Source organism: Beta vulgaris, chromosome 4, assembly GCF_026745355.1.
Source record: "Beta vulgaris subsp. vulgaris cultivar EL10 chromosome 4, EL10.2, whole genome shotgun sequence".
Classification (NCBI taxonomy): Eukaryota; Viridiplantae; Streptophyta; class Magnoliopsida; order Caryophyllales; family Amaranthaceae; genus Beta; species Beta vulgaris.
In genome coordinates, this window is record NC_079205.1 from 14,659,654 (window position 1) to 14,670,381 (window position 10,728).

A 10,728-nucleotide genomic window follows, 5' to 3' on the forward strand; every position below is an offset into this window, starting at 1 on the left:
TATACAAATAAGGAGTACATTAAGGCTTAAGCCATGTATTTTCAGAATATGTGGGTTTGCTCTTTAGGTACAATTTCTCAAATTAACTTTTACCAATAAGCAAATAATAAGGCAAAATCATATTCAGATTTTAAAATAGGTACATACATTCTTTGTGTATGATTGATGAAATTAACATTTATAAAAAATGTTGCTAAAGATCATGTTTACTTTAAAAATAATTAACATTTTTCTATGATAATAATATTATAATTTCCCTTAGTTACATTCTTTTGATAAAAAGAATTATAGTTTCCAACTGATTGAGCTCCATAAAAAATGGTCATGAAAAATTGGTAGTTTTACAAATTAGGAATACATTGATTTGTATCAATTAAGAATCCTAAAGATAGTGTTCGGAATATATTGTATCAAATTAGGAATATATTGATTTGGGAGAATGCCACATGTTCAAATACTGCAATGTTTCAATTTTTTGGCGTGAATTGTGAGGCCTCGTTTCACTGCTGACTGCCACATTGGATGATTTTTTCTTGCTTTAATATTATATATGATTGCAATACTTTAAGAAAAAAAATGAATTTTCGCAAAGATGAAGAATTTGGCAGCTATTATAGAAAATAAATGTCTTTGCTACTATATTATGGTTGTGTTGAAGAAGAATGCGAGATTTGGAAAGAATCACCAAACCATGTTGAAGAATCAATCATAATATAATTGTAGCAAATATGAGAATTTGGAAGGAATTGATTTGTTCCCATACATGCCTCATTGCCTCAATCAAAGAGGATTTGCAAAATATTACTTCAATCAATGACATGTGGCAAGTGAATGAGAGGGGTCGAAAAATCAAAGGAGCAATGAGAGGCGAGAAAGAATATGGAGCTGCCACGTAGGCTAAATTTTTCTTGCTTTAATATTATATATGATAAACTAAGTTTAATCACAATAAAACCCCCATACAAAAATTGAAAGGAGAAGAAAATGTTCTGGAAATACCAAGCGACCCGGGCGGGTGACCCAACCTAAGCGTGCGGTGGGCCCGAGCAGGGTGGTTCAGTTGAACAACCGGCGGGTCACTTCGTCAAAAAGAATTTGACGGCTCCAAAGATCTAACTCGGGGTGGTCAAGTCAACTCGAGCCCTCGGGTCATCTAACACGGGCGAGTTATTTAACCGACTCGGGGGCGTTGTTTCGTCAGTTGAGAAACTGGCTTACTCACTTGACTGACCCGGGTGGGTCAGGTGACCGCGACCCTCAGGTTAGTCCTTGATCCTCTTCTTCTCCTCCTTTGAGCTTCCTTGATGCTTCTCTCTTCGATCCCTTGGCCCCTGGTGTGTGCAAATTCTCTCCAATCATGCTCCTATGCTCTGAAACAAACCAAATTCCAAAGAAAGTGCACAAAGGATGACTATTGCACAATTTAAAGGAAGAGGAAGCAAATTAGCCTAAATTAACCTAAAAGCTGCCATAAAATCTATTAAAAACTGACAAAATAAGTACATAAACCAATCATCATCAATCAACCTCTCCGATCAGCGTCGAGATTCCAACCAGCAATCACATTAAGAATAAAGAACCGATAATATTTTTGATGTTTTAACAAGAGCTAAGCATTCAACAACTTGCCTAGCTTTACTAGATTCAATCAACAATGATAAGATCACGTTAAAACAACCTAGCTTGCTACAACATGTTAGGCATTCAACATCATATTATATCCAAAACCTACCAATAAGGTAATAACTAACATCAACTTGTAGTACTCCTAGTTACTCTAAGTCATGACAATAATAATTTATATCAAAAGCTACACAATAATCAAGATAGAGAGAAAAAGAGTAAATCTTACAATAAACCATCAAAATCTTAATCAACCGTTCCCAAGAGATTTAAATACAAGTTCTATGGTTCTTTGCCAAAATACCAATGAGAAGTATATAGAAAACTAAGTGAAAGATGAAGCTAGAGAAACTATAGATAAAGATGAACTAAAGGAGCTTTCCAAAAGTGGCTAAGACCCCTTTAGAGCTTTGAAAATAACCATTGTATACTCCCCTAAGAAAATATAAAGAGAAAAAAAATGAAAGAACTATGAGTTGCTTAAGTCGGCAACTAAATCGACCCTGCCCAACGTCAGGGGTCGTAAGGTGCGATCTCAACCGTCACTAGGTGCGCGCTGAGTCGTAGGTGCATTTTTTTTCTGCCTCGAAGACGGCACAAAACTCCTAGGTCGCGAGGTGTGATACAGATCGCAAAGTGCGACAGGGGCTTCCTTCCTTGATGCTTGGATGGCAAGGACGGTGATGTTGTCAATGCTTGCCAATGATGCCGAGGTGCCTAAGAGGATGCTGATGATGCTCTTAGCAACGCTACATACGCAAGGCTCCCAACAACTCCAAACACTCATACCCTAGAACAACACAACGACTCCATATAGACTTAAAAATGTTGCATCTTAAATATATTATACTTTAAATCCTAAGCTCAGGTAAAGCCTAAAAGTGCGCTAATGCCAACGACTATGACTAAACTTTTCATCAAAAATGTCCAAAACACCGTAAAAACTCTGAAAAATCTGAACACATCAGGCCTTTAAGTTAACAGAAAGAGTGTCCATTTAGTAGCCCACTTGAAAGACAGTAGCTGAAGATGGTATTGGGTGACAAGAGGTAGCTAATTCTTAAGCTTAACTTGGATTCTAGGGCAGACCAGAGCTTCGCTATTTTTAGTTTGTTGTCTTTTAAGAACCATCTTTCGCATAAGTGTAATTTTGATTTCTTGTTTAGGTTTTATGACCTTTCTATATGGGGTTAAATTTTTGGGTAGAACGGTTCTTTTTTCAACTTCACTTACTAAAACTTCACTTATTTCAATACTTTCCCCTTTCTGAACAAGATGGCTCCTTTCACTTATGCTAGACTAAGCATCTTCATTGGGCACATTAGGTTACTTCCCTAACTCTAAGGTGGTCTACTTCCACTTAAGAATGTTATGGCTTCAACATTCCTATTGTTAAAAAAAAATCAACGCACTTATGTTTTATCACTATGACACCCATTTCTAACACTTCCAGGTCCTTATAGACTCTGAATACGTAACACCCCTTGGTGTGCAGGAGCCCACGAGTAGATATTATCCTCTTTGGGCCATAACCCGCAAGGATTTGCTTTGGTGCAGGACCAAAGTCCTACCCAAAAGGCCTCTGCTAGGTTGAGGTGTCTACCTCTATGTAAAGAAGGCTTCATTCTCATCAACTTATAATGTGGGATAGCTAAGATCTTAGGCACCTTCTCCCCTCCTTTTAAATAGTGTGGATTCCCGTAGGCACTACAAGACACCGGAATGGGCCCTGGCTCCGATACCATTTGTAACACCCCCTGAGTGTGTAGGAGCCCACTAGTAGATATTAACCTCTTTGGACCCTAGCCCGCAAGGATTTGCTTTGGTGCATAATCGAAATCCTTGAGGGCTAGGGCTCAAAGAGGACAATATCTACTAGTGGGCTCTTGCACACCTAGGGGTGTTACAAATGGTATCAGAGCCAGAGCCCATTCCGGTGTCCTATAGTGCCTACGGGGATGCATGCTCTTTAAATGAGGGGAGAAGGTGCCTAAGATCTTGGCTAACCCACATTGGAAGTTGAGGAGAAGAAAACCTTCTTTATATAGAGGTGGACACCTTAACCTAGTAGAGGCCTTTTGGGTAGGACTTTGATCCTGCACCAAAGTGAATCCTTGCGAGGTAAGGCCCAAAGAGGACTATATATATCTAATAGTGGGATCCTACACACCTAGGGGTGTTACATATGGTATCAAAGCCAGGGCCCATTCCGGTGTCCTATAGTGCCCACGGGGATGCAAGCTTTTTAAAGGAGGGGAAAAGATGCCTAAGATCTTGGCTAACCTACATTGGAAGTTGAGGAGAACGAAACCTTCTTTATATATAGGTAAACACTTCAACCTAGAAGAGGCCTTTTAGGTAGGACTTTGAGCCTTCACCAAAGCAAATCCTTGCGGTCTAGAGTCGAAAGAGGACAATATCTACTATTGGGCTCCTGCACACCTATGGGTGTTAAGTAATAACCCATATTCTAACTTCATGTTTAATATCAAGTAGAATATTTGATCTACAACATTATAACCCCCACATTTTTTAACCAACTCAACCAAATTTTACCAACACAACTCATTAGGTTCAACTAAAAAGATACTAATTTCCCCACCAAAATACTCTAAAATACTTAACTTATTCTTCTAAAATATCCGTTCATGGTGAAATGCAAAGTCACATTTTCCTCCATTACAAACTACCTCCTGAAAGAAGACAGTAATTCCATCACATACATTACACCATAGGCAAATGAATATCAGAGATTCATGCAAAAACAATAACAATTTTCTTATACAGATTCATAAACCAAAATAATGGAACTCAAATTTATAAAATCAAGAAAAAGATGCGAATTCTCCCATAGTAAAAAAATAATATATTTAAGCAAATACAAGCAAAATTACAGTATACAACACTTAAATTATAGCAAATATTAAAGTACTGAAATTAAAAACTTACCCAAAATGTGAATTGTGTTGTTCAAGATTATTGTGATGTCAAACTTCCCAAATAAGGCCAGACCAATTTATGCGATTAAACCCTAAACTGAACATCTATGTAACTAAAGTGATGATTGCTAGTTTGGAGAGGATGGGTGCGGTAATGCACTGTAAACGACAAAAAGAAGAAGTAAAATTGAAGAGGGGAAGCAAAGAATTCTGATAGTTACTTGGGGGGGGGGATGATTGCAATGGTGAGTAATTGTTTTGAGTATTCGACTTTTAGAGGGAGTTTTAAGATGTAAACAATGGATTAAAACAAAGGAAGTTAAATGATCATTAGCTGTTTCATCAAGTCCCTAGTCACTGTGGACCACTCGTGTCAAATGGGTATAAAAGTTGGGATTGCTACGGAGTACTTAAAAGTCGGGTTCTATTATAGAAAAGGGAGCATAGTTAGGTCTGCCCTTGTCAATTTTCCTTAATCATATTTGTTTTTTTATCATATCCTACATATTACTTTTATTTCCCTAGGAACACTACAAGAGGGGGGGGGGTGAATTGTAGGTGTAGAAATAAACGTAACTTTTTGCGGAAATTTAAACTTAAAGGAATAAACAAGCTAGAGGAACACAAAGGATTTTTACGAGGAAAAACTTCTTGGGCCCAACAAGAAGAAACAACCTTGACCACTAGGGATTTTAAACTCAACTCTTTCACTAATTAGGCCAAACAACTTTACAACCTAATTCTAACTCGAGCCACAACTTGAGTTCCTAAACTCAAGTTCCTGAGCCACTGTTCCCTTAACAGTAGTTCCTCTCAATTCACTCGAAGTTTTCTCACTCATACAAGCTTTACTCAAAGCCTCTCTCTTACAGAACATCACTCAAATTCCCTTACCCAAAAACCAAAATATTGATCGAAAAAGCTTAGTGGAATTAGAGTAAGAAAGCAAAGAACAAATGGCTATTATGAGAGAATGAAGGCACTGACACTTAATTAGTTAAACTCACTTAATTACTTAGTCAGACACATTTTGGAACTCATTTAGACTTCAATATTTATAGTGACAATCACAAAGAACGTGGGAGTAAAAGATTTCATGTTAAGTCCATTAACCCATGATGTTCCTTCCCCTAAGGAACACGTTTCTCATCATGTCCCATGATCCCATGATCTCATTTTGAACGTGGATATATTTTAGCCACAACTCCTAAAGTTTAGGAGTTTCTTGAGCTTTATCCGAAAATCAGTTTAAATACCAAAACAGTTTTATTATTAAAAACGAATTTTAATCTTTAAGAAAATATTATCTTTTAAATAAACTCTTTATAAAACCGGATAATATTTTCCTATCTATTTCGAAAAACAAAATATTTTCTTTTAAAAAAAGATTATCTATTTAAAAATTGATTTTCACTTAAGTTAAACTGATTTACTAATTTTTAGGCATGACTTACTCAATTCATTATTGTACCGTTTAACTTACAGCACGCCTAAGTCTAGTTCCTTTATAACCAAGTTCCTTTAACAGATTTGTTTGTGCCTTATTCTCAATTGCCATGTTCCTTACCATCCTTACTTTTGTTCCTTTACAATGGAACTAGAAAATAAAACGCCAGCTTATTATTCTTCTTGATCTAATGCTTGCTCCAGTATCAACTTAGAAACTGCTTTACTTAGCCTTTGAAATCCTCTCTTGACTTCTTCTTGACTTCGTTTCTTGTTCCTTTTATTGACCTTTACACTACACTTAAATAACTTTAGTTCACTACTTAGTTTGCATCTTTGTTTCTTTGTCATCATCAAAACTAGGTTCAATTTCCCCCTTTTTGATGATGACAACAAAGGTACAAACTAAGGAATAACAATAATATAAGTGAATGAAAAATAATAAGTGGAAAATGAAAAATAAAACACAATTAAGTAAGTACTGAATGTTTGATTTTGATTTTTCATTTACCTTAACCTATTTTTGATTTTTCATTTACCTTATCCTAATTTTTAATTTTTAATTTTTTTCTGATTTTTCAGTTATGTACAGTTTGTTCCTTAAATCCTTTTCCCCCTTTGTCATCCTCAAAAAGAATAGACTCTGCATGTATTAATGAATTGATTAACACCTTAAGACCATATGCAAGCATTGTGGTTAAGTTAGAATTCAAAGAGTAAACTTGCTCAAATCACATAATACTAGCCATTCCAAGGAAGAAATTATGCAAACTCATTAAAACAGACAATATAGCAAAAGTCATTGTTATATATAACTTGTTCCATAACAAAAACAAAGAAAGAAAAGAAAAAAGATTAAACAAAAGTGTGTTCCTTGAAAAGAAAAGGAACAACAACAAAAAAACTAAGAAAGGGAAGGGGAATGGTGTTCCTCTACAACTCTTCTTCAACCACATCCTCTCACTTCTTCATACCATCCCATGATTTCACAACTGTTCCTTCAACTCCTCCAAACAGGGCCATAGATCTCATCTTCTTTTGTTGCGCAACACCTATCACTAGATCTTCATAAGACTATCATTTTGTCAGTTTTAGCATCCAAAGTCCAGTGAAGTGATTATAAAATTTTATCATGTGTTGGCAGGAAGACAAACATCATTAACCCAGCTACAGTCATCCGGAGATTCTTGTTCCTTACCCTTGGAACTGAGGCAGAAGGTGATTTGTGGAGGAACTGGGGAGGTTGATGGAAGGCTCATTCGTTCCGGATGGAAACAGAGGAGAAGGGTTGTAAATGGGAGGAAGAAATGGTGGTGTTGGTGGAAGAGTTGTGGAGGTGGAAGCAAAAGGTTAGGTCCTTTTATTTCATCCTTCAACTGCTCAAAACTGGAAGGAACAGAAAGGATAGGGAGAAATGGAGGTCATTTTGTGAAAGGAACAGAGAGTTTGGGATGTGGTGGAGTGGTTCCTTGAGAGTGGAGGGTTCCTGTTCCTCTACATCCGAAAGGACTAAAGGGAGTCCTTGTTGGAAGGAACAGAAACATGAGCAATTTTTAAGATTGCTCTTCCTCACTCTCTAGGAACAGAGGGTAGGCTTTTGGCAATGTGTTTGCGCCTCTTTGGTTTCGGTTCCTCCGGCTTAGGAACAGGTTCCTCCAAGATAATCATCATCTTGTTCCTCTATGTCTCTTAGGCATTTTCTTTTCTTGAGGAACTGGAGCTATTCTCCTTGAATGAGTACTCCTTCTTGGACAGAAAGATCCAAGTCCATTAGAGTCTTCTCATTCAAGATGTTCCCTTGTTTGACTCCTAATGTGGCCAACCAGTGAGTCTTACTTCAAAGTGATGAAGTAGAGAAGTTATCAAGGCCCATACCAATAACAATGATTTTCAATACATGGGTAGATGTTGATAAAAGAGAAGGGAATTGATTTGTATGTGGTGGTCTAGAACAAAACATGTAACACATATCAAGAGACCCACTTCATTCCTCTTTTCAGGCATGAATGAGTGCTCTCCATACCAAGTTAATAGTACTTTTGAAGGGGAGAGAGTAGGTTATGGTTAATTTTTTTGACCAGCAGTTCCTCCAAAATATTCAAATTTTGTTCGAGGAAAATTCGGAAAAGAACAGTTCCTTTCCGTTTAAAATAAAATCGTTCCTTTGCAAGGAACTTCCCAAACTTTGCCAATGTGGCTTGATTAAACTTAATTTTCTTTCCCTAACCTCAGTTGTGCAAATCCATCAAATTTGAAAAATTGCACAAAATTCGTCCATGCTAAGGAACAAGGCATTGTTAAAGGCGAATTCAAACAAGAATTCCATGCCTGTTCCTTTAGAATGGTAGTTAATTCATGAAATTCTACTTTATTTGCCCATTCTAAATCTACGACAAAAACCCAAACATACCTAGATTCCTTCTTTCACCCGTTTCTTGGAAGAGAAGAAACAGTTCCTTTGGAAGGAACAGGCGTAATTCTTCTTCTTCCCCCTGAGTTGTTCCGGGGTTTCTTCTTCATCTCTTCCCCAATTAATTTTCTTCTTCGCATGCTCTTTTGGAGATTCTAATTGTTGTTCTTATGGGGTTTCTTGAATTTGGTCGTTTCAAGGGTTTTGTGGTAGGAGAAGAGAATTTTCCATTTTTGAAGGTGTTGGATTTTTGGATGTTGGAAAAGGAGAGTTTCTGAGTTTTTGCCATGATTTGAGAAGAGTTTGAGGTTTTTATGGAGTATAAGAGGTGTGATGATTTTCGGCTATGGTGAAGATGAAAGTTGGAGGAACACGGTTTCTATAATGGTGAATTAAGAAGGAGTTTTGCATGTAATATGTTTTGACACGCGGGAAAAAAATAAGACAAAAAAATAAAAGAAAAAGAAAACGAAAGATGATAAAAAGAACAAGATTTAATTAAATCTGATTCCCTTTTATTTTGGGATTTTTGGATTTTTCGGATTTTTATGATTTTAATTTTTGAAAGAAAATAAATGCTAAGGAACTTGTGCTATAGGAACAACTAATGCTACATATCAATGTCCTTCATATCATGCATGTTTCTTACCTTAGGAACAGTAAGGGGAGTATTATGTGACATTTGTGAGTTGTTTAATTTCTTTGAATTCATGTTTATGTTTTGAACATTCCAATTTGCAATGGTCTTAGGCAATTAAACACAATTATTTTTAGCACACAAAGTCACTCAAATTGATTCAAACATGGGGGAATGACATAGGAACAATCACTTAATTTTTATTAACCCTAACTCAAGCCTTAATTTTTCATATCTATCTCTTTGCAAAGGCTTAGTTAGATATCAGCAATCTGATATCTAGTTTGACAAAACTCAAGTTTAATCAAACCTTTTTCAACATTTTCTCTTAAAAAGTGATGTCTGATATGTATATGCTTTACTCTAGAATGATGCACTGGATCTTTAGAATACTATAGCACTTGTATTTCACAATAAATAGGAACACATTCAAAGTTTATTCCATAGTCACTAAGTTGTTGTTTTATCCAAAGCATTTGAGAGCAACATGCAGCAGCTGCTACATATTCTGCTTCAGCAGTGGATAAAGCAACTGTGTTTTGTTTCTTGGTACTCCAAGAAACTAAACTATGACAAAGGAATTGTGCCATACCTGAGGTGCTTTTCCTATTTACAAGATCTCCAGCATAATCTGCATCTGCATATCCTTTTAGTTCGAATGTATCACTTCTTGGATAGTAGAGTCCAAGATCATCTGTTCCTTTAAGATATCTAAGAATTCTCTTCACAGCAGTAGGTGAGACTCCTTTGGATTTGCTTGAAATCTAGCACACAAACCAACACTGAAAGCTATGTCTGGACGACTAGCAGTTAGATACAAAAGTGAACCAATCATTCCTCTATATTTTGTTTGATCAACACTTGTTCCTATGGAGTCTTCATCTAATCTAGTTGAAGTTCCCATAGGAGTGTGATTTATCTTTGAATTTTCGAGGCCATATTTCTTTAATAGTTCCTTTATGTATTTTTGTTGGTGAACAATTATCCTTTTCAGTTTGTTTGATTTGTAGTCCAAGAAAGAAATTTAACTCACCCATCATACTCATTTCAAATTCATTGCTCATGAGACTTGAGAATTCTTTGCACAATGTTTCATTAGTAGCTCCGAATATGATGTCATCAACATATATTTGAACAAGCAAAATATCAGTTCCTTTAGATTTTAGGAACAAGGTTTTATCAACCTTTCCTCTTTTAAAATTGTTTTTAAAAGGAACTTAGATAATCTTTCATACCATGACCTAGGTGCTTGTTTTAACCCATAAAGAGCTTTATCAAGCTGGTAGACATGATTTGGGAGATTATTATTTTCAAAGCAGGGGGTTGTTCAACATATACATCTTCTTTAGATAGCCATTTAAAAATGCACACTTAACATCCATTTGATATAATTTAAATCCCATGTAAGCAGCAAATGCAATTAAATTCTAATGGCTTCTAATCTAGCTACAGGAGCAAAGGTTTCTTCATAATCTTTCCTTCTTGTTGATTATAACCTTTTACTACAAGTCTAGCTTTGTTTCTACAATGGTTCCATATTCATCTAGTTTGTTTCTAAACACCCATTTTAAGCCAATTACTTTTTGTTGTTTAGATGAGGAACTAGATGCCATACCTTGTTTCTTTCAAACTCATTTAATTCAGCTTGCATGCAGTAATCCAATCAGAGTCAG